Consider the following 6,515-nt stretch of genomic DNA (forward strand, 5'->3'; position numbering starts at 1 on the left):
TTAGCTTGCGCCGTTTTCGCAAGTTCAAACGGACTATGAACCTCCTTCATTCTTTTTCACAAAAGCCGAGGAGAAAAATAAACCCCCCAAAAAGAGGAAGAGCCATTTTTCACGCTTGTTTGTTCTCGCCCACTAATAAACTTCCGAGAGATTCATGAGGTTATCTTTCTTATTCCGTTATTCTCTCGATCCTCTTTTGTTTCTGGCGCTAAGTGCTTTTCATAAAGCATGATGGCGCATTTCGCTCGCACTGCGTTGCTCTGCCGTTTCCGTGCATGAAGATTGTTTGTAATGTGGTGATTTCTTGCTGTGGACCCCCTCAGGTATCTCAGAGAGAGAGAGAGAGAGAGAGAGAGAAAATTGATTTTTAACATTCGGCACTATGGTGTTATAATAAAAAAAGTTGTTGAAAAACAAGACAGAAGAAAGAAAGTGGGAGGAAAGTTGAAGTAAAAGACTAAAAAGTGGGTGGAGCTAGAAGCCGCAGGGAGACTGCAAGACGAGAGAGAGAGAGAGAGAGAGAGAGAGAGAGAGAGAGAGAGAGAGAGAGAAGTGGAGGCGCCAATAAAGACTAGTAGTACAATTAGTCATAAGAAGCCTGAATATTTTCCATTTTGATGTACGATGATCTTCCCCGAAATTAGTCCAAAGATCAGACCCTTTGACGTAGTAATGAGATGAATTGACATCGAGTCCCACAAAGTACAATAATCCAGTCTACTGTATGTCGAACAGAAAATTATTATTATTATCATTATTATAATTAGTATTATTAGCTAAGCTACAACCCTGTATGGAAAAGTAGGATGCTATAAGGTCAAGGGCTCCAACAGGGGAGAATAGCCCATTGAGGAAAGGAAATAAGGAAATGAATAAACTAAAAATAAATATATGAATTACCTATAAATTACTTATATTTGTCAATTTATCCGAGCTAGGGCCAAACTTCCCATTGATATATAATTATTGAATTATTATATAGCCAAGGAGAACCTTTTGGTTTCAATTTTTCGCTTTCCCTTTATTCGATATTTTTCACCTTTCAAATTATCAGTTTTAGGTTATGGTCGTCTTTAGGAATTCTCTTCATTTGCTTTATAGTAATCTATAGAATATCCTCGGCATCTTAAAATGATATACATATAGGCACAGGCTTGGGCATAAAGACAGGTTGGGTTCCGAAATTTATAGCAAAAAGAAATGAGGACAGAGTTACGAGGAAGACTATTAATCAATTATTAATTAAAATTATGTCTAACCTCCCCATACCTCCATAAATTGTGGGCTTTTACTTGTCAATGGAAGAAATTCTCTCAATCTTTCACAACGTCTTCACTCATATTACATTGGTTACTCTCTTTATGATACATTGCCGTCAGTCTCCGAAAGCTTTTAATTAATTATTAATTGATGTATACACACATTATATATATATATATATATATATATATATATATATATATATATATGTATATATATATGTGTGTATATATATATTAATGATAAATCTCATAGATAAAAATAACCTAAAAATTGAAACCTAGGATAAATATATTAAAATTCTAATATATCAAACCTGTTTCTTAAAAATAAAATCTTAAAAAAAAAAATACTAAGAATCAGATAAAATGTCGGATAAAATTTTCTGATCAAAACATGAATTTCTGTGTTTCAAAAAACAGCAGTCACAAAATACATGCTGAATGGTGAAGCAGTGTCACACACTGCACTTTGGGACTGATTCATGATATTCGCACATTAAAAAGCCATGGCTTAGATTTGTTTGACCAATATGCAATCTTGTTAACATTACTTTCGGCCTCTATCTTTCTTTCATGATGATTCCCATGGAGAAAAAAATTGGTTTTATTCTATTTTTTAATACGAGGAAGAAACGTTCCATAATCACTACGAATGGATCGAAATTTATTTCATAGACTCATGATTTATCCAGAAAAATTCTTGTTAGGTTGAGAAAGCTTTAAGAACATGTTTTGGTAAATTTACTTACCGTAAAATTTTTTAAATGTTATATTCTAATCATATGATATGATTATCTCTACCACTTAACGTGAAAAGGAATGACAAATGAGAATTCATAATAATATATATCATTCAAAACTGCTTATCTGAACTATAAAAGCCAAATGTTATTGATAGTAAGGTTTAGAAATGTTATTTTCTATCTCTGCGGGACTTCCTGATTCAGAAAACGTTTATTTGAAATTTTTTAAAAAGTTTTTGTTAGATTTCCTTCATACTTTGGAGGCAATAAATTTAACGTTTACATGAGTATTCCTATTTCATAAGTTTTTGTTTACAAACAGCTTATTTTATTAAATACTTACGCTGATGATTTTTAACTCAAAAGTTATACGAGAAACGCAACGAAAATGTATGCTTATGTTTTGAAATTTAAAGCTTAAATAGATTAAGATCTATGTAAAATACATGGTCTCTTTCCATAAAAATATTTTCAAAAGTTAGTCTACTATTTAACTTTCTTCTACGAATAATTAATATCATAATATCCTTCAATCCCCAAGCAAAGCTTTACTAAAACTTCATACTTAGGGTATTAGGCCCTGTTTATTTAATCACTAAACTCATAGACAAGTTACTCTTTTATCAAAGTTATCAAAAGGAACTTTGAAAGGCTGTTAATCACTAAGATTTTGAGGGGAAATTTCATTTTAACCACCTACTCGATTTCCCAAAATAGATAGAATTATTTTCATCCTTAACAACAACAAAAACAACAGCAATAGCAATAATAATACTTGTCTTCCAACTAAAAAAAATAGTGTAAAACAGCCGCCCGTTGAGATACTACCGCTAGAGTTATGGGCCCTTTGACTGACCAGACAGTGTTACCTTGGAAGTTGGATCATTCTCTCTGGTTACGGTTCTTTCACTTTGCCTACACATACACTTAATAGTCTGACCTATTCTTTACAGATTCTCCTCTGTCTTCATACACAAAGATTACCTAACAATTCTTCTTTACCCAAAGGGTTAACTACTGCATTGTAATTGTTCAGTTGCTACTTTCCTCTGAGTAAGGGTAGGAGAGACTCTTTAGCTATGGTAAGCAGCTCTTCTAGGAGGCCACTCCAAAATGAAACCATTGTTCTCCAGTCTTGGGTAGTGCCATAGCCTCTGTACCATGGTCTTCCACTGCCTTGGGTTAGAGTTCTTTTCCTTGAAGGTGCACTCGGGCATACTATTCTCTCTAATTTCTATTCCTCTTGAATTATTGAAGTTTTTATACTTTACATAGGAAATATTTATTTTAATGTTGTTGCTATTCTTAAAGTATTTTATTTTTCCTTGTATCCTTTCCTAACTGGCTTATAGCATCCTGCTTTTCCAATTAGGGTTATAGCTTAGCAAGTAATATTAATATTAACTATTAATATCACTAATATTAAAGCGTTTTTTACGTTTGCAGTGTCCATTATTCGCCACCTAGTCGATCCAGCAATTAATAGACACTATCGTGTTTACCTTGTTTAAGATATACGTGACAATAGTAGTGTACGCGCCAAAGATTGCTGAGAAACATTCAGGCACTAACTACTAAAAAATGCACACGGACATACATACATACATATAAATATATATAGATATATATATATAATATATATATGTAAATATATATATATATATATATATATATATATATATATATATATATATATATATATATATATATATACATTGAAGTCAGACTGGATATGAATTCCCAAACGCGTATTTGGTAAATATTTTGTCAATTTTTGTTGCACAAATAAGAGCTTAAATGTCTTAATTACTGATCATAACCGTAACGGCAAACGCCCTTTGCATAACGATTAAGGTAACACCCTCTCTCTCTCTCTCTCTCTCTCTCTCTCTCTCTCTCTCTCTCTCTCTCTCTCTCTCTCTCTCTCTCTCTCTCTCTTTGTCACAGGAAATTTCCCCACGAGTCCTCCGTAGGACTTTTCAAAATATTTGCCAGACCTAACGACGGCGGGCTATTTAATTAAGATTCCTCGTTGTTTACCAGAGCGAAAAGGCCGGGCGAGGCAGACCCTCGTTCTCCCCCTCCTCCTCTCGAGGGGATCTCGAAGAATTTTAACCACTTATAAAGGATGAGACCTTCGGAAACTTTTACCTTTTGTTATGAGAGCCAGAGCACCCATTTCCCCCCTCATAAGACTCTACCTATCTCCCTTATAATCACTCCGACCCCTCTCTAGGGTGGAGAAGGAAGCGTCAGCGTTCAAGTATGTTCCACTAAAATGAGAGTATTCATACCGACTAATGAAATGTCTAGCCACAGCAAACTTATTTATTCAAAATCTTCATCATCGTCCTCGACTAGTGATTGCTAAACTAGGGTTCGAGTCCCGATCAAACTCGTTAGTTGCTTTGGTCGCTGCAACCTCACCACTCTTGTGAGCTAAGGATGGGGCGTTTAGGGGAGCCTATAGGTCTATCTGCTTAGTCATCAGCAGCCATTACCTGGCACTCCTTGATCCTAGCTTGGGTGGAGAGGGGGCTTAGGCGCTGATCATATGTATATATGGTCAGTCTCTAGGGCATTATCCCGCTTGATAGGGTAATATCACTGTCCCTTGCCTCTGCCATTCATAAGCGGCTTTTAAACCTTTAGGAGTAAGAAAACTGCTCAATCTCAGCACTGCACAGTTAACTTGATCTTAAAGCAATTTATAATAAGACTACGAGATTAACATCATATAACTAAGCCTATCAATTGTTTACTCAACAAAAGCTTTTGGGAAAATATCGGTTTCCTGATGTGCTACAAACACAAACAACCCGGCCATCTTATTTATAATAAGACTACGAGATTAACATCACATAACTAAGCCTATCAATTGTTTACTCAACAAAAGCTTTTGGGAAAATATTGGTTTCCTGATGTGCGACAAACACAAACAACCCGGCCATCTTATTTTCAGATTATTTTTTTCCATCCTTCGTCCGCCCTCTCACCAATGGACTCTATAAATCCTGTTAAGCTCCATTAAGGTAATGGGGTTTTATGGTTTTTCCTTATAATTCATGATATTCTCTCTCTCTCTCTCTCTCTCTCTCTCTCTCTCTCTCTCTCTCTCTCTCTCTCTCTCTCTCTCTCTCTCTCTCTCTCTCTCTCTCTCTCCACATATGGAAATGCAAGAATATTTCAAAAAGTAAGTTTTCCTTAATAAAATCATCTGTGCCTACTTATCTGTACATACATACACAAACACACAATATATATATATATATATATATATATATATATATATATATATATATATATATATATATATATATACAGTATATATATATATATATATATATATATATATATATATATATATATATATATATATACAGTATATATATATATATATATATATATACAGTATATATATATATATATATATATATATATATATATATATATGTATATATATATGTGTGTGTGTATGTGTATATATACATATTCAAATATTAAGCCACAAGAATTACCCTTTGATTGCATTTTCGGGGTCTAGTTAATTCGATATTAACAGTTATTTGGGGTTTAACACTTGAACAATGACGTGAGTTAGTGACAAAACTATATATATATATATATATATATATATATATATATATATATATATATATATATATATATAATATTACCAACAATTTCAGTTATTAATTTTGAAGAAACAAGACATTTTAACAGCAGGAACCTGACATCTTTTTATAACACCCTTGCGTCTAAAATTAATTAATTTAATTTTTCATTAACTTGTCTAGGTGCATAATGACTTAAAGGTGTCAACTACGCCGTTATTTTGTGCTGTTTCTATAAATTCTTAAATTCTACCGTTGCAAATTTCGACTGAGGTATGCTGTACTTCCTTTTCACGGTTTATGCGAAAGGAAATTCCGTAACAGAGAATAGAAAGACGGCGAAAAACTTTTTGTAAACAAGATTACAGTAATTCTGTATCACCTGAGAACTCGATAAGAACAGTAAGCTGATGCATGTGCAACAACATAGGATGCAAAGAGGACAAAAATCTCCTTATCTCTTTTCGGCGAAGAATTCTTTATATCATCCTACACTGTATAGGAATACGATATCCTGATAGGATGCCAGTGAAGATGAAGACATTATCTGTTGTGGGATCACTTGGGACAGATCATAAATATCTCCGGATTCTATCAATAGTTTATGTAAAACGATACAGGGACGATGAGCTTATCCTTTGTGGCGGAGTGTGTGTGTGCGTGTGTGTGTGTGTGTGCATGTGCGTGTGTCTTGGCAGCCTCCCTAAAGGGTTCCAATAATTTTCGGGTAATCTGGCATTCAAAAGGGAGAGTGTGAAGTCTCCTATAACGTTCCATCATGCCACCTCAGCCAGAGTCAACTGCTATTACCATTAAGAGCAGGAGTTATAGATCTCCGGGATTTTCACTTTGTTCGCCTGTGAAATGTTGGAATAGGGCCGAACCTCATTGGATTA

This window comes from Palaemon carinicauda, chromosome 39 (genome assembly GCF_036898095.1).
Source record: "Palaemon carinicauda isolate YSFRI2023 chromosome 39, ASM3689809v2, whole genome shotgun sequence".
NCBI lineage: Eukaryota > Metazoa > Arthropoda > Malacostraca > Decapoda > Palaemonidae > Palaemon > Palaemon carinicauda.